The sequence below is a fragment of the Lontra canadensis genome, unplaced genomic scaffold (genome assembly GCF_010015895.1).
Source record: "Lontra canadensis isolate GAN:19392208 unplaced genomic scaffold, GSC_riverotter_1.0 scaffold10, whole genome shotgun sequence".
NCBI classification, from domain to species: Eukaryota; Metazoa; Chordata; class Mammalia; order Carnivora; family Mustelidae; genus Lontra; species Lontra canadensis.
The window spans coordinates 5,703,506-5,721,840 of record NW_022631004.1 but is presented as its reverse complement, the minus strand read 5'-3'; the positions used below and the strand labels follow the sequence as shown (position 1 = coordinate 5,721,840).

At 43.8% G+C, this 18,335-nt stretch overlaps 1 protein-coding gene across 2 annotated transcripts in view; it reads left to right on the top strand.

Moving 5' to 3' along the window:
- Positions 1-1,327: 1,327 nt before the first annotated feature.
- Positions 1,328-18,335, top strand: part of FAM160A1 (family with sequence similarity 160 member A1) — a 228,964-nt gene continuing 211,956 nt past the window's right edge. For both annotated transcript variants that reach the window (XM_032855522.1, XM_032855525.1), the window contains exon 1: positions 1,328-1,614. The gene's annotated coding sequence lies outside the window, so the exon portion shown is untranslated. The remainder of the gene's footprint in view (positions 1,615-18,335) is intronic.

The window sequence follows — 18,335 nt, the reverse complement described above, 5'->3', positions numbered from 1 at the left end:
GGTTTAGGCTTACCTCAAGTTTCAACCACGCCAACCACAGGGCTCTGAAAATGCTGCCAAGAAGGTCTCTGCCCAAGAATTTGATTCCTTCTTCTGGCTTTAAAGTCCAGAAAGCAAAGCATGGACTATGCTGCCCAAGCACGCAGGGAGGTGTGGGAGATGGAGGAATGGGGAAGGCGGCCCTTCCCGGTTTGGCAGTGGGCACAGACCCAAGTGTCTAATGAAGGGCAGCTGGCAAAGGAGGGGCCAGGCTGTCCGGGGTGGAGGTCTGGGCTCTGGGAAGGCTGTTGAGACTCAGGCAATGCCAAAGACTAACCCTTCTAACCGAACCCAGTGGTAGGGGTGGGGGTGAGGTAAAGGAGGGGGATGGGGAATGGGTTCTGAAACTTCTGTCCCATTTTCCGGGGAGTCCTGAGTTGGGGATGGTTCCTTTTTGCTGTAGAACTTTCCAAATTAAGAAGCCCTCATGGTGCCGTGTGTGTGTGTGTGTGTGTGTGTGTGTGTGTGTGTGTTTGACTGTGAACGTGTGTCACGCACACATATACTCACAACTGCAACAATATTGACTCATCTTAAAATAAAAGCAACACCCCCCTCACAACCCACCTCCCCACCTTGTCCCGCTCCCCCAAACCCTGATACATTAGGTTTGCCCAGGGCAAATCTCCCCCTGCCCACTTCAGTAGAATATGCCTGTAGAGTAACAGGGGAATGGTCCCATCATTTGATTCAGGTCTCTTGGGACAGTATTAGCATTTTATAAAATTCAAACCTCAGGGTCAAAAAGAAAGGCTGGAGTGGGGAGAAACTGGGGTGGGGAGAGGGTGCCGCCGGCCGCCGTGAGACCTCTGGGAAGAGAGACATCGAAAACGACCGTGACGGCTGGAGTAGCGACTTCCTCCACTCCACAGGACCCGACAGACGAGCCCTCTGGTCGGTTCTTAAGTGCTGATTTATGTTCTCGTTTGGTTGGGGAGTGTGAGCGCGGCTGTGCACGAAGGGGTGCAGTTGCGGCCAAAGATGAGCCCCCAAAGGCGGGGTGTCCTTCACGCCGCGGGATTAAGTTTCGGTGGAAAGTTTCCCTCCGAAGCTCCTCCCCCTTCACCCTGGAAACCAGTGCCAGGCGGCCGCGCGGCGGAGCCAGAGCCCCCGCGCACCTGGCGCCCGCGCGTCCCCGGGGCAGGAGCAGGGGCGGGGCGGGGGCGGGGCTGGCGGCGGCCCGGGCAGAGCCGGGCCGCGCGCTCCCCTGGGCCTCAGCGCAGGTTGGGCCCCGCCCCTCTCGGCTCGCCCCGCCCGCGCTCCCGAGGGCAGAGTCGGGAGGGGGGAGTGGTGCCGACTCCCCGAGCGGCGCGGCTCTGCCACCCGCTGACGCACGGTCGAAAAGTTGCGCTCCAACCTTCTCCCTCCTCCTACTTTCTTCCTGGGGCCTGGCTGTTTGTGGAGTTGGAGCCGGGCGGGGAGGAGCCGGCTCCCCACACCACCCGGTGCCCGGCGCGGGTGGCGGCTCGGGGGCCCGTGTCCCCAGGACGGCGGCACAAACTTTCCCGGCTGTTTGGGGATACTTGTCCGGAGAGTCCCGCACTTGGAGGGAGGAGGAGCCGGGTCCGCGGACAGGTACGTGGCATCCTGCTTTGCGCTTGAGGGATTCTTTTATTTTAGGGGCTTAAGGGAGGGAGAGAGCAGACGGGTCCTTTCCTTGCATTCCTCCCGACTGGGCTGGAGGGGCAGGTATTGGGATGCGGATTGCGCTGGGAATATCACCTACAAGATCGCTGCGTGCGGTCGCAGCACGGCGGCTGCCAGAGCTGCGGGACCCGGCGTTACTCGGTGACTGACCCCGGGGGAGAGAGAGCTGGCTTGTTTTGACGGAGAAAGATGTCAGCGGGACTCTCCACCTCGTTCCTGGGGCCCTGAGGCCAGAGAGCGGGGGTCCTAGAGGAGGGACGCCAGAGGCGGAGAGATCTAGGGCTCAGTTTTCCTCTCCAAGCCACCTCGCCCTTGCGCAGGAGACGGAGGTGAGGCCACTCTGAGGTTTGCAGTACTCCTGGTGTAAGGGCGGACTCGTTGGGTGGCTGTTGCTCAATTTCATAAGGTCTGTAATGAAACCGCGTTCAAGTCCTGGTGGTTGTTATTGACGGTGTGCCTGCGTGTCTGTCTGTCTCTCCCCCGCCCGGACTCCAACAAAGCTTCCTTGTTAACCCTGTTTCTGCTGGGGAATGGAACTAGCTGCGGTCCTGGTTCAAGCCCGGCCAGAGAGAGGTGTTGGTAGCAGGTGTAGTCTTGTTTGCTTGGAACTTTGGGAATCATGTGAGCTTTGTTTCATCCACCTGGATCCCATCGAGTTTTAACTGATCCATCTTCCACCATTCAGCGAGGGCTGCAGCCTCCGCTGTCCAGTGACGGGAAATACCCCAGTTGGAGGAAGGAACCCCAAACAGGAGAGAACCCCGAGGAGTAGTAGTAAGCCTACGGATTGGGCCCACCCGCAGGCTTCTCTGGAAGGGCTCTGCTATCAAATTCATCTTATTAGGAAGTCATCTGCTCTCTGCTAATAGCCACAGCAGCCCTGATGAAATTATGTAGGTCACTGAAAAATAATTCCTGCTTAATCACCTTTATCCTGTTGATTAATGACAGAAAAGATTTCCTCTCCTTAATGTACCATGCCTGCTTGGTGGGGTCACCTGCCTGACCTCAAGTTCACTTGTACACCTGGCACTAGACCGGCTGTTGTCCCTGCCCAAACTTATCATACCCCATCTGAAGTTTACATTTGGAGAACATTAGTGTTTCACCTCTGGACAGACATTATGCAGGAGATCCAGTCCATAAATTTTAATGCTACATACTTGTCGGCTTTAGATAACTTTTCAGATAATTAAAAGCTGGTTTCTTTTAGCTGCAGTTAATCCCTTTGTACGGAGCAAATAAGAATTGTGCCTGTGCTTATCTTGAAATGCATTAAGTTTAGGGTCCCATTTTTCGTTTGTCCTATCGCTTTCAGAACAGGATTAAATTATGTGGGTTGGGTGGAAAGGGCAAAAGAAACCCAGCTTCAGTGAACTAGATTCAGAGACAGGTTTAGAGTGGTCTCATAGTTTAGGCCCAGCTACCCAGCTGGCTTCCTTCTTGCCTCTACACAGAGACGCTATAGGTTGTATTGCTTGTAAAAGACTAGAAATCAAAGGACTGTTGGGAGTAATGCATCACTGGGCAGTTCTGCATGATAACATCCCAAGTTTGGCTCTGGACACTTTCTCTACACAGTTCGTAGGAAGCCAATAGGTAATGCCTGCAAATCAAAAAGCATATGTGCAAACAAATTATGTAGAACTAGAGAGGCACAAATGAGAAGAAAAAAGAGTTGCCTGAGGAGTGACTTCTGAAATTTTGTTCTCGTATTACCTAAAATAAAATTTTGATAAGGAAGCTTCCTCTTCCTGCCAATATAAAATAAAATTGCTTTCTCAGATCCACGTTTAGGTGCTTGATCTTTATTCTGTGTACACATGTTTCATAGGGCAATCCATGGGCCCTTTGAAGAACTGGGCACTCAGATTCTGGCCTTGGAACCCAATTCCTATCTATTGCACTCTCGCTCAGCGACTTCCCACTCTTAGCCTCGGTAGAGGAATGGTGCTCAAGAGTGGCCAGTAACGTCAGGGATTTCATTTATAGGGATCTGATCTCTTAGTAAAGACAAATACTGAAAGTAACCTTTCTGTAGAGCTTCATGATCAGCGAAGTGCTTAGATAGGTACTGCACTTGTGCTTTGTGATTTGACTGTTTTGTAGTGAGTGCTGTTATATTTAGACTGCATAGGAAAACGGATGAGATTCAGAGAAATTAAGGAACTTTTAGGTACATACGTCTGTCAACCTTTTAAAAGGAAAAAGCTTAAAAAAAGGAAATGGTAAGTAATTCAACCAGCAAAATTGAGTTTATGCAGAGGAACTGAAGTTCAGGACAGGCAAATGATGGCAAACCAAAGGCAATTTGGGAGAACAAAGGAGACTGTCCTTTTATAGAAGGACGGAGGAAGTTGGGAGGGATTTGTTTTGAACAAAAGTTCTTTGGAGGAAAAATGAGAGTTCTAAGTGGTGGTGACTTCTCACTGGCTGCTGGTGGGGGCAGTTTGCTCTTGCTGGACTGAGAGGAAATCTTCCTTCTGGATTGTGCAGGCTGTGACCACGAGTGGTATGGGTGTTAGAGCCCTCCTTTCATGGCTTCCCAACTCCAGTTTTGTGTTAGGTTTTTTTAACACATTTTCACCTCTCCCCCTTTTGGTCAAGATCCTTCTTTAAGAGCATCACTGATCAAAAGCTGGGTCATCTGTTCCTTATTAGAAACATTTCTGTACCTTGAAACATTTTTGTACCTTTCCTGGATGTCCTCTCCCACGTCAAACGAAGTGGATTCCAGATTGGGAACTGTTGAGGCCACACTTGAGTAACAAGGGAAAGCTGTCAGGCATTTCCCATCTAAAGCCTGTATCTTATCAAGGTTGTAAGCATTGAAGATGATCTTGAGGTATTGAGTCAGTCAGCATTGCCTTACTGGGTACGTTCTTTCTACAAAGGCTTAGTACCAAGTACAAAGCTTAAAGATTATTATATAAAATGAGAGGAGCAGAGTAATGACCCCAGTTGTATAATAGTCCTATACCAAGACCCTAAAGCCTAAGGTAATTAGCCAAAGAGATCAAAGGACCATGGATTGTGATGTGGAATTTGTTGTAGCCAATATGCTTGTTCTTTAATTGTATGTATTTGGGTTTCTGTTTCTCCAGAGGAATTTATTCCTATGTGTCAGATGCTTGCTATCACATTTGTTCACTGGTTTGAGTGCCTGTAGCCTAGATAATGCCCTTCCAACAGAGGCAAATCCAAAGTCCCATGTACTTCCTGGGAGTAAGGCAGTGGTGAAGATTTAATGGGGAAGACCAACGAGAGGCTTCAGATTAATTGTGGTTGTGCACAGAGACAGTTAGAAATTCTAGCAAGCATTGGCCTCCAGTCTGCCAGCTGCTTAACATTCATAGGCCCATTGAGAGGCCCGTTTTCCACAAAGGTAAAATCAGGTGGTGCCTATAGGATTTGTGCTAGGGTTTGATTACTAATAGTGCTGTTAATTGGGGTTTAATCAGGACTGTATGTGGAGATCCAACAGAATCTGAATAATCAGAAATGACTGTTGGCTTAAAAGGGTCAGTGGTGTTTGAGGAATAGTTAGGGAGAAATCCTCTTGTTCTGTGGACTTTGTTCTCGAAGGCCATATAGAGAGGGGTTGTTCTGCTAGGGCAAGCAGACCTAAGGTAGGAGTGAGAATGGGCAACCATATGGGTACCATTAGTTGTATTGAGAGTTACTTCAGGGGAGAGATCAAAGTAAGGGACAGGAAAACCTGAATCAAACCATAGAATCCGGAGAGGTGCAACGAGAGTTAGTGGTTGCAGTGGAGATGAAGGAGAAGATTGTGAGGAAGACTACAGGGTCAGGACTGTATGCGCAGATCCAACAGAATCTGAACAATTAGAAACATTCCCCCTTTTGTGAGGAACTGGGAAATGTGAAGGAGGGCATTGTCTCTCCAGGAGAGAGAAGGAGGAAACAGAGGCAGAAAAAGCAGAAAGAGTATTTGCCTGATCCCATCATCTCGGGGAAAGCTGTCTGCTTCAGCTGTTGTCTGCTTCAGTTCCTGGAAATCTTCAATTTGAGATCACCCAGTTGGTGTACAGGTCCAGCCAGGTTTGGGGGCTTTCTTTATATGAGACACACGGATCCAAGAGTCCACTCTTTGGATTTTGGCTGCACAAGGATTGGTCAGTAACACTTGATCAGGGCCTCTCCAGCGTGGTTGAAAAGAGTCTTTTTGGAGAGGTCTTTTCCAATAAACAAAATTCCCAGGTTGCAGGGTATGGTGTTTGAGGTCTTCATCTCCTGGGAGTGCACTGTGAAAAGATTGCTCTACCAGAGCGTGATTATTTTCAAGGCATGTAATTAGACATTTGTAATACTGAAGTGTATCTCCATTTATTAAGTGCAGGTAAAAAGAGGTGAAAGCTAAATTTACAGGGCCTTTGGAAATTTCTCAAAGGGTGAGAGTTTATGAGTTCCAAAGGGCTTGGATCTGAGGTTTAGAAGAACCAACCAGCAAGGTATTTGGAGAGTTTCCACAAATTTTGCCAGTTGAGGGTGATTTTTTTTAATTTTTGTTTTTTAAAGGTTTTATTTCTTTATTAGAAAAGAAAAAAGTGAGAGAAGATCACAAGCAAGCAAGGGGGTGGGGTAGAGGGAAAAGAAAACTCCCTGGTGAGCAGGGAGCCTGACATGGAGCTTGATCCCAGGATCCTGGATCATGACCTGAGCCGAAGACAAACGCATAACTGACTGAGCCACCCAGGCAGGTGCCTGCCAGTTGAGTTTTGATGTCTGTCGTTGGTTCATCTGACTTATCCTGAAGACTGAGGATGATAAGCACAGTGAAAATGCTATAAAACTGGCTAAACAGCACAGTCTTGCCATAATATTTGGCCAATAGAATGGGCTCCCTTTTTGCTGTGGAGATCAAGAGGGGTTTGCTATGTGTGGATTATCTTTTCCAGTAGGATTTTAGCTTCTGAAGAGGCAGTAGCTTGTCTACCTGGAAAGGCTTTGACCCAGTGGAGAAGGATACAGATGATTACCAAAACCTATGTATATTCATGAGATGGGAGAAGCTGAATAAAGTCCGTTTTCCAAACTTGAATGATTCTTCAGGCAATTCAAAGTGCCCTGGAGCTGTGCGGATAGGTTTCCCAGGATTTTCTTTTGGGCGGGTGGGACAAGTTAAGTAAGTACTTTCTGAGACCTTGTTAATATTTCCCTACCAGTACTGATTCATAAACATTATCATTTTATTTATAGGCCAATGGTTTAATGCATGTACAGTGGTGAAAAATGGGAATTTTAGAATTTCTGGTAGGACCAACTTCTTTTGTGGTCCAAACAAGAGGTTTCTCTTGGTATGCTTCAGACGACCATCTGATTGCCAATATTGTCTTTCCTTTCTGGTGCTGATTGTTGGGTGTCTCTAGTCAGTATCTCCACATTATATTCTCGAGGTGAGTTCCTTTGGACCTCAACAGAGGTGTGCCTTTTAGACCTTTGGAGGGCACCATACTTTGCAGAAATGATAGCAAGGTGCTGTCCTTTAGCTTTCTGAGAGTCAAGCTCAGAATGCCCTGGGCTCGTAGTCATAACCAAAGCAGCAGGTAAGAGCATGGTATCCAATAATTTCTGGAGGAAGAACACTCTGTTTTTAATTTTGTCTCTGCTGGAATCAAGGAAGCCACGTTGTTGCCATGACATTTCAAAGTGGTGGGCCACTCCAAAGGTCTGTCTACGGTTGGTATAAAGGCCAAGGCTATTCTGGTGAATTATTACTGTGCTCTAAGGGGTGCTTGAGAGGGGCATTTCATAGGAAATGAAACAGCTTACCAAAAGAGGTTATGATGAGAGCTAAGAGTTCAACTGCATATGGCACAAAGATGGTCATCCCAGGGATCCCAGGACCATTTCCTTGTTGGCCTTTATAAGAAGGGTAGTAGCAGGCATAGCTCTGAGACATGGGGTTTACCACATGCTACAGAGTCTAGTTGTTGGCTCTAATATCCTATGGGCCGGTGGTCATCCCCACGTTTCGGGTGAGTGCTCCAAGGGTTTTCCCTTCTTTTTCATATACAAAAAGGAAGAAGGGGAGTTGATAATTGGGGTGTCCAAGGGCTGGGTTTTTAAAATTATTATTATTATTATTATTATTTTGACTTTAAGTTTTAAAAAGTCATGTTATCTGGATCTTTCAGATGATAGGGCCAGGTTTAGTAGTTTTTAACAAGGTGTGTAAGGGTTGGGCCATAGGGGTCAAGTTTGGGATCCAGTTGCTGCAGTAGCTGTCTGGCTGCTGATGTTTGATTTGGGGCTTTGGCAAGTTCAGGGCGCCAAAAAGCCATTGGCTTTAGATGCAGTCTTTGTTCTCAGGTTAGATCTTCCGAATATCGTACTTACATTTGTACAAATTGTAATTTTTTCTTAGAGAAATGGTGTCTCTTTTTGGCAAGGAGTTTTAGCAAAGGGATGCTATGTCCCTTCGAGGAGGCTTGGGAAGGGGAGCAGAGAAGTAAGTCATTCACATACTGTATTAAAGTGGAGACTCCAGGGAACTTGATATCATCTAGGTCAGGCCTTAAAGCTTGTAAGAAATAAGGGCTTTCAGTGAAACCCTGGGGCATTGCTATCCAGGTGTTCTGCTCTCCTTCCCAAGTAAGGTGGGGGGAAGGGGTTGACCTGTTTTATCTACTGGGGTATTAGGAAAAGCACTACATATATTAGTCAGAAAAAAAATTTGCCCTCAGTAGGGATGGGGGCTGATAAAGCGTGGGGAGTGGGGGCAACAGGTGACAGCATGGCTCGAAGGTCATGGATAAGCTTTCATTGTGGCCATTTACTTCCTTCCCACGTAAAATAGGAGTGTTGCAGAGATGGTATAAGGGATAATGAGACCCTGGGCCTTATATATAGTCTTCTATTACTGAGTTAATGCCTTGAAGGTTCTCTTTATTTATGTGGTTTTGATTAATTCAGGGTTTTGGAGGATCCGTTTGGATCTTAATAGGAGATACATTGTGGATTCTGTCATTAGTAGTAGAGGATTTTGCCCATAAGGGGGATGGTAGCTGATCTAATAGGGACAGCTATTGTCATGGTATTAGCCCCAATGCTGCCAGGGATGGAGCAAATAAAAGATGTTAAAGGGTCATTTGAGTCACTTAGTTGGCTATTTTGGTCGCTGTTTACAAATTCTAGAAATGTTTCCCCTTTTCAGGAGAAAGAAATTCCAGCACATTTTTCTAAGAAACCTTCGCTCAAAAAATGAGTCGTGGTGGGGGAACTAAGGAGAAAAGGGTGGCTCTTAAAGAGAAAAGGGTCCCTTAAAGGGTCTAAGCAAAGGATTAAGGGTAGAGATAGGAACCTGTTGAGGCTTACTAGAGAGCCCCACTGTTTGAACTCCTTTAGTACTTGGAGGAAGGGGCTGTTTAATGGGATGAGCACTGAGAGTGTAGCTCTGGTGTTGGGAAGGACAGAGAAAGATTCGTTCTGAATCTGGAGAGTGGTTTCTCCAAGTCGATGAAGGGGAAGGATTGGTAAAAGCCCTTAGAGTTCCTGGAGTCCTGTCATTTGGGATTAGGAGCGTTGGAAAGGGTGGTTAGAGGGCTGAAGGCACCTGGAATGTTTAAGTTTCTAGCAGTCTTTTCTGTAGCGTCCTGGCTTTTTGCAATAATGGTAGAGATCAGGAAGCTTTTGGTTTTGTTTAGAGGCCTCCATTTGTTGGGGTTGAAAAATAAGGATTTCAGTGGTTTTTCTTTTTAGTTGAATCATCTTGGGCATGGGAGCTAGATCGCTAAATTTCCTAAATCTGGAGTTGATACAGATTTCCATTCATCCTCGTCCTTTTAGTAGAAGAGAAACCTCCCAGTTCAGCCTATTAATGAACAGAGTTAAAGCCTACCCGAATGGATTTAACATCCAAAGAAAGATCAGAATTTTCTTTAAAAACAATTTGGAGTCAGCTGTAATCATGTGTGGGCTCATTGGACTTCTGGATATAAGCCTGGATCTTATTCCAATTGACTGACTTTAGGAAAATCCTAGGAACTGCCAAATGACGTAGTTTGGTTATTCCCTGACAATTAGGCAGTGGGGGGTTTCTCTGTCCCCAGGTTGTAATTCTTTTTTTTTTTTTTTTTTAATTTTTTTTTTTTTTCTGACAGAGAGAGATCACAAGTAGACAGGCAGGCAGAGAGAGAGGGAAGCAGGCTTCCTGCGGAGCAGAGAGCCCACTGCGGGACTCGATCCCAGGACCCTGAGATCATGACCTGAGCCGAAGGCAGCAGCTTAACCCACTGAGCCACCCAGGTGCCCCCCCAGGTTGTAATTCTAAAGACTTTTAGGGATCATTCCACTTCGCAGATTCATCCAGTTTTGGGTTTGGCGCTCACTGACAAGCATATCGCTTAGCTGATGAAGTCAGAGGAGCCAGGTTGTTAAGTCTGACCATACCAAATTCCTCAACAAATCCGTGGGGATCCTTGGTTACTTTGGGAAAATCTTTGACCATGGCTCATAGTTCAGCTTCAGTCCATGGAACATTAGAAATTAAGGGCTTCACATTTGGAGCCCCAGAGGGTCTGATTTTAAATCAGGCATTAATAGGTTTGTGGGAGGAGGGAGTAGGGAGAGGATTGGAGAAATAGGGAAGTGATGAAGGGATTGGAATTAGGAAAGTGGAGGGTATAGAGGAGATAAGGACAGTACTGAAGGGAAAGGGGAAGCCAGCACTGGAGACAAAGAGGACAGGGGAGGGGAAAAAGGCCTCAGAAGCATTCTTGTCTTTTCATTGTTTGTGTTCACCTCTGTTAATTTAGAAATGGTATTTGTAAACAGGCGATTTTAGAATCTTGGATATGTTTGGAAGCCTCCAGATACCAACGAATATAGGAATTCCATTCAGTGTATTTAATTTTAGAGCTGCAGTCTTCTAATTTGGTTGTGAAAAAAACAGGTAAGGGGAGATTGAAAGTTCCTCATAATGGCCGTTGGAGATCTATATTATCTTTGGACAAGTTGGTCCATTTAGTTAAGAATGCTCATGAGGAAGGACTGTAGTTTTTGAACATAAAACCAATCAGGGTCACAGAAGGAGGAGTTCTTAAGAGAATTTAGAGGATTCGGATTCCATACTTTAAAACCAGAGGTTCAGGGACCCCCCCCCCCCCCGGGTGGTTCAGTTGGTTAAGTGGCCCACTCTTGGTTTTGGCTCAGGTTATGATCTCATGGGTCATGGAATGGAGACCTGTGTCAGGCTCTGCCCTCAGCGGGGAGTCTGTTTGAAAGATTCTCTCCCTCTGCTCCTCCCCCTACTCTCTCTCTCTATCTCTTTCCCCCTCTTTCTCAAATAAATCAATCTTAAAAACAAAATAAAGCCAGAGGTTCAGAAAACAAATGAGTACTCACCAAAAAGATGCCTTTAAGAAAACAGATCCTGGTGGTACCTGGATGGGTCAGTAGGTTAAGTGTCTGCCTTTAGCTCAGGTTGTGATCTTAGGGTCCTGGGATCGAGTCCCACATTGGGCTCCCTGCTCAGCAGGGTATCTGCTTCTCCCTCTGCCTCCTGCTCCCCCTGCTTGTGCACTCGCTCGCTCTCTCTCTTTCTCTCTGTCAAATAAATAAAATCTTAAGGAAAAAAGAAAAAGAAAACAGATCCTGAATAAAATCAGATCAACCAAATGAAGGGAGATTGAATCCAAGAGGAGACTTACTGAATTGAAAGGAAAAAGACAACTCTTGGAAGTAGAGAGTACAAGGGGCTCACATGTGTTCCACACATAGTTCTGGAGGTCTCCTTCAGTTCCCACTTCTGACATCATGAGATGTCAACCTTTTAAAAGAAAAAATGTAAACTATTCAGCCAGAAAAATTGAGCTTATTTGGGAATAGCAGAAAAATTGCAATTTGGGACAAGTAAACTATGGTGAACCATAGGCAAGTCCGAGGAGAACATCCTTTTTTTTTTTTTTTTTTTTTTTTAAGGCTGTGGTGGGGTAGAGGGAGGGAGAATGAGAGAATCTTAAGCAGGTTCCATGCTTAGCGCAGAGCCCAACTCGGGGCTTGATCTCAGAACCCTGGGATCATGACTTGACCCAAAATCAAGAGGTGGGCACTTAACCAACTGAGCCTCTTTTCCTACAGAGGAAAGGAGGAAGTTGGGAGGGGTTTTGTTTTGAACAAAAGTTCACTAGAGGAAAATGAGAGTTTATTTTTTTTATTTTTATTTTTTTTTAAAGATTTTATTTATTTACTTGACAGACAGAGATCACAAGTAGTCAGAGAGGCAGGCAGAGAGAGAGGAGGAAGCAGGCTCCCTGCTGAGCAGAGAGCCCGATGCGGGGCTCGATCCCAGGACCCTGAGATCATGACCTGAGCCAAAGGCAGAGGCTTTAACCCACTGAGCCACCCAGGCACCCCAGAAATGAGAGTTTAAAGTGATGGTGGCTTCTCATTGCCTCTATTCGAGGGCAGCTAGCTGTTGCTGGGCTGAGAGGAAACCTTCCTCCTTCTGGACTACCCAAGCTGTGACCACAGGTGTGGTCACATGTGGTACATGTATCAGAGCCCTCCTCTCATGGCTTCCCAACTCCAATTTTGAGTTAGGCTTTCTTAACACATTTTCATACTTTCCTGCTCTTTGTCCTGTATATGGTGGACTCAGACCCAAATCCAGGATTTCTAATCCAGAGGCCAAGCTTTTATTTTTTTGCCTACTACATTTCGTGAATTGTTTGGTTGTGAAATGACATTTTATTTATTAACCAAAACGTGACCTCACTGGGGACAGGACAGTATGTAAATATGTACATACATATATGTATATATAATTTTTAAACTGTTTGCATCTCAACAGTGTGGCTTTACCTGGGGACATGGGATGGGTGAATAAATGCTGCAGTAGATTGAGAAAAGAACTTTTGATGATGTCTAAAATTGAAAAAAATTAGGAAACATGAACATAAGTGTGTGATTTACAAATGTGGAAGTAATTACCAGAAGAAACCTCTTCAAAAGTTGAAGGAGCTGCTTTTGGGGAATGGAATTTGGGGATGGAGAGGAGTCATGCAGAAGTCTGCTGTTTTTGGCCATGTACCTTACAACTCTAACCCTTATATTCTATGATGTCTGTAGGTATATAATTAAAAGAAATCCTTTGGCCAGGATAGGGTAAGGGTGTGTTTTCAGAATTTTAGAGCTGAAAGGACTATAGAGATGGTTTCTGCCCTGTTTTTTCATTTTGCGGGTGAGGAAATTGAGGTATGGGAGTTCACATGTTTGTCAAGGTCCCATGACTATGGAGACAAATTTCTAGTGCGAGTTCATACCCTGCTCCAGGCAGGTGGAAAATTTCCCCATACTTGTTATTTCTGAGCTACCTTTCTAGGCAGTTCTCTTTTCTGTTTTTATCTAGTTTTTATAGTGTTTGAATGGGTTATGGAGCTGCTGATTGAAGAGTAGTTATCTTCAACTCCTCGTATTTCCATGAAGAAAAACCTTCAAATAACTTTAGAGTCTGAAGACTCTGTACCTTTTTTGTTAATTCTGTGATAACTTTTAATTAGAATTAAAGATACTTAATGCAGTTTGTCTGCAACTGTTTAGGAATCCAGTTGAATCTGATAAATACTGAAATTTGGGCTAAACTTTTATCCTGAGAGGCTGTGACTAAAAGGAGATGCTCAGAGGGCTTTTCCAGTATCTATGTGTATTGCTTAATATTGAAGTTCTAAGAATAAGAGTATAACTTTTCTAAAAGAGAGGGAGAGATGGATATTATTTTAGAGCAATTCTAGAAAAGTTTTGGGGCTTTTGGGTGTCGCAGTTGGTTGAACGCCCAACTCTTAGTTTCAGCTCAGGGCGTCATCTCGGGCTCATGAGACAGAGCCCCATGTGGGGCTCAGCTCACTGCGCTCTGAGCGGTTTCAGATTCTTTCTTCCTCGGCCCCTCCTGCTCATGTTCTCTCCCTCTAAAGTAAATAAACAAATCTTAAAAAAAAAAAAGTTTTTAATACCCTACATTTTCTCTGTATCCTAAGTTTTTCTCCTACTCCCCTTGAAGTAGATCAATAACCTAAAGTGAAAGTTTTTCTGATTATACACATAATACATATTATTCAGCATTCAAACATTATAGAAATATGTCACGTTGAAATTTAAAGTGCACTGTAATCTTATATTCTGGAGAAACTGCTGTAAGGTTTTTCCTCAAAATTTATCTCCATATTACAATATTACTGTAAACAGCTTTCAACTTGGTTTTTCTTTTTAGCTTAGTAGATCTTAAAAGTGTTTCCATGACCATACATACAGAGCATTCTGACTATATAATATTACATCACAGGTTGTTTATTTGTTTATTTAAAGCTCAGGATGAAAGCCTCCTTTTTTTTGTTTTTTGTTTTGTTTTAAGATTTTATTTATTCATTTGACAGACACAGCAAGAGAGGGAACACAAGCAGGGACCGTGGGAGAGGGAGAAGAAGCAGGCTGCCTGCCGAGCAGGGAGCCCGATGTGGGGCTCCATCCCAGGATCCTGGGATCATGACCTAAGCCAAAGGCAGATGCTTAATGACTGAGCCACTCAGGTGCCCCACATCACAGGTTATTTAAACAGTTTCCTATTGTTGGAAATTTGGGTTGTTTCCCATTTTTCTATATTAAGAACAGCGTTTTAGAGAACATTCTTAAAGTAGGTCTGCATGAGTGTTTTCTGTGGGAAAGTTTTGTGAAAGTCAAAGACAAGAAAATATTAAATTTCTCTAATTTATACTTCTTGTAACAGGTTCCACCATTGAAAGTTATATTAGTACCTTTTTTCTTAATGTGTAAGACTGAAGATAGAAATGATTAATACGTGATCAGACAGTGTACCACGAGGTCATAGTAGCAAAGGCTCTGAGCTTTTAGGTGAGTATTGCCTCATTTCCTCACATTTCAGGTTCTTTTTGGTTTTAATATTTTCCCCAAGAGAAGGTAGTAATTGATAACAGCTATAAAAATACTCTGCAGTTGGTGGATGAGCTGCTAATTAGTTTTTATGGAGCATTTTTTTTTTCCAAACATTTTCTTAACATTATTCTAGGACATGCCTTTAAGGAGTTCAGAGAATCCACTAGGTTTCACAGAATAACAGAGTGAGTGTATTTTAGCTCTTCTTGTATTGTTAATTTACCTTTGTTGAAATACTGGTAATGGATCAATTTTAAGATCTTCAGGTTTATAGAAAGTACTAGGAGTGGATTTTACTTTTGTAAAATGTGTGTGAAAATGTGAAATAAGATACTTTGGCAAGTTTCATGATTCAGGGTCATTGAAGCACAAACATTTCAGGAATTCATGTGGCAAAGTTTTTATTGACTATCTTAGAGAATAGATTAATATTTTTGTTGAGTCCAAGCTTTGTTCATAACCATTAAATGAGAGGATTATGTGTCATTCCCCAAAATGAGGGTTTTCTGTTTGGTTTGTGTTCATGAAATTTGTATCTGGAGTTCATCCATTTTAGGATTTTCTTTGTAATGTATCAAAATGAGTATAGAAAAAAATATGTCTGTATGTACACACATATGTTTACATATATATACACATACATGTATTCATGTGTAAGTATATGGTGATATAAGTTGTATTTTATAAATGCCTTTAGGGGGCGCCTGGGTGGCTCAGTGGGTTAAAGCCTCTGCCTTCAGCTCAGGTCATGATCCCAGGGTCCTGGGATGGAGCCCCACATCTGGCTCTCTGCTCAGCAAGGAGCCTGCTTCCCCCTCTCTCTCTGCCTGCCTCTCTGCCTACTTGTGATCTCTCTCTCTGTGTCAAATAATAAATAAATAAAATCTGGAAAAAAAAAAACCCCCAACAACAACAAAAAAACCAAAAACGACTTCTTAGGACATGGAGTACTTTATAGTTTGTGTATGCTCTTATTTTGATCTTTTTGTGGGGAGATACAGCCTGACTAATGTATTCTTGCTTACTGTCTATTCTGTAACGCGAAGTCAGTTTTTTAAGTTGAGTGTTTAAAATCTCTCCTATTTGTGTGTATTACAAAATGTTGACATTTTGCTTATTTTAAGCAAGACGTAGTCATTTAAATGCATGTGAAAAAATCTGGCAATGGGACTTGTTGGCCCTGATTTGCCTCAGAGAACACTATTTACCTGAGTTGTGTTAAACACTTAATGGTTAATGCAAATTTCTTATCAGCTCGATTAGGTTTGACCTTTTCTGAGTTTTCTCCTGGTACTTCTCCACTGTGTGACCGTTCAGGACCTTGCATGTCCTATTGGAGAGGCAGATCCTGGAGCTCTGGATGAATCTTCTTATAACTTGTGTTTCTCGGTCTGGGGCCTGGTTGTATTGCTGCCTCCCTCTTCTTCCCTTAAAGTAATCCTACCTCTTGATCATGTTCTAGGGTTAGTCTGTCACTGAGGAGTGGTCATTCCTTCATAGTGAATCACAAAATGAGTAGGTTTGATGAGGCTTCCTGACTCAAGCCCAGCTGTCTTCAGAGCTTGTCCATATAGGCATGCCTGGGGCAATCTCTCAACTGGGCTGTCTTCCTTACATGGATAATTTATAAATCTGCATCTTCCTTGCTGAACTTTGGGACCTTAGACTTGCTTCTCCATTTCCTGTTGGAGAGGTCTATATTTGGATCCAGACCTCAAATTAAACCGTTGGGTGGCACTTAAGAGTAACTGCATTTTAATCATGTAGCAGAAGACCTTATATCAAATCGAATCCCGCATGTGTGTGTTTGTTGATGATCTACCTCTTACTATCACACGATCAATTATTATTTTTTTTTCTTGTTTGTGTTTCCAGTTTTTCTTTCTCTACTCCATTTCCATGCCATTTTCAGTTTGATTTTATAAAGTACAGCTTTGCTCGTGTCACTGATCATGGTCCTTTTAATCTACTGGTAATGACTCAACTCAAAGTGGGATGATTAATTTTATGTGCCAACTTGACCGGCCCAGATATTTGGTTAAACAGTATTCTGGGCATGTCTGTGAGGGTGTTTCTAGATGAGATTAACATTTGAAACCGTATACTGAGTAAAATAGGTTGCCTTTGTCATTGTGGGTGGATCTCATTCAATCTGTGGAAGACCTGAATTGAACAAAAAGACCGAGTAAGGAAGAATTCACACTCTTTGCCTGCCTGTCTTTGAGCTAGGCTGTCAATCTACTCTGCCTTTAGACTCAAACTTGGACTTGAACTTGAGCTATATTATTGGCTCTCCTGCTTGCTGACTATAGATTGTGAAGCTTCTCAGCCCTCATAATTGCATGAACCAATTCCTTATGATAAATATCTCTGTCTGGTGTGTGTGTGTGTATAAAATCTCCTACTGGTTCTGTTTCTCCAGAGAATACCAAATGATACATGAGGCATCCATCTAGGATCTGGTGCAAGTACTGTGCTCTGGTTACCACCCGGCCTGTTCTCATTCCTGAACACATCCTACTACTTCTTTTTGGTCCAGCTCTGCTGGGAGTAGCCCTTCCTCTTTCTAGTTATTTCAGCGATGTGCATTCTTCAAGCCCAGTTCAGAGTCTTTGTCCTCCATTAGGCCTTTCTTGGTTATCTCCTGCTATACCAATTTCTTGGCACGCGAATGGCACGTGAATCTCTGGACTGAAATCTTACAAACTTAGGCATTTGATGCCTTGTAATGCTATCTTTTATATGTTTGACCTTCTTCTAGATTATAAACTCCTTTAGGATCTGAACCAAGCTCTATGCTTTCAAATTCTCTACTGTTCTTTTTTTTTTTTTTTTTTTTTAGATTTTATTTATTTATTTGACAGAGAGAGATCACAAGTAGATGGAGAGGCAGGCAGAGAGAGAGAGAGAGGGAAGCAGGCTCCCTGCTGAGCAGAGAGCCTGATGCGGGACTCGATCCCAGGACCCTGAGATCATGACCTGAGCCGAAGGCAGCGGCTTAACCCACTGAGCCACCCAGGCGCCCTTCTCTACTGTTCTTGATGTTACCTTTCACTTAGTAGGGGGCTGGTGAATGTTTATTGATTTTTTTTTTTTTTTTTAAGCACCAAGGTCTACTTAGGGAAGGAAAGGCCAGTGCGGGGCTTGCATACCCACAGTCTGTCTTGAGCCTGTAGAAGAAACGTGGAATTCATTTTCAATAGGACCCAGAAGTCTTCATCAATGTAGTGGTGCAGGGACACTCTGCCAGTTGTTTGGGGTTGGTACCAGAAATGAAACCTTTATATCATCCTTGACCTAGAGCCAGCTTTTCCTAAGAACAAAACTGAGTCCCAAAGTCCTGCTGAATTAGCCCGTTCCTGAGGTGCTGATTTGCAGCTACTCTTGTGGTCCTTTGCTTTGCTCTTGTCTCTTAGAATTCCCTTTGCTCTGCTTCTGGCTAAGTCTTTTCTATCTTCCTCCATAAATATCCTAGGTAGTGCATTTTTGTCAATAATTTTGAACAAGGGGGAAGGGGAAGAAATATGAAAATTAGCTATATGTTCCTCGGCAATTTGTATTTATCAAATTTTATGCAAATTTAATTCATACAGAGTATCATTTTCCTCATTTTTCCTGCGATTGGATGTCGTTCTTGAGCAACACCATTCGAAATCAGATCTCTTCCTGTTCTTTGGCTCATCTTTTAAGCTTAAAATATTGGAAACCCTCTATACTGTCCATCCTCCTTAGCCTGCTTC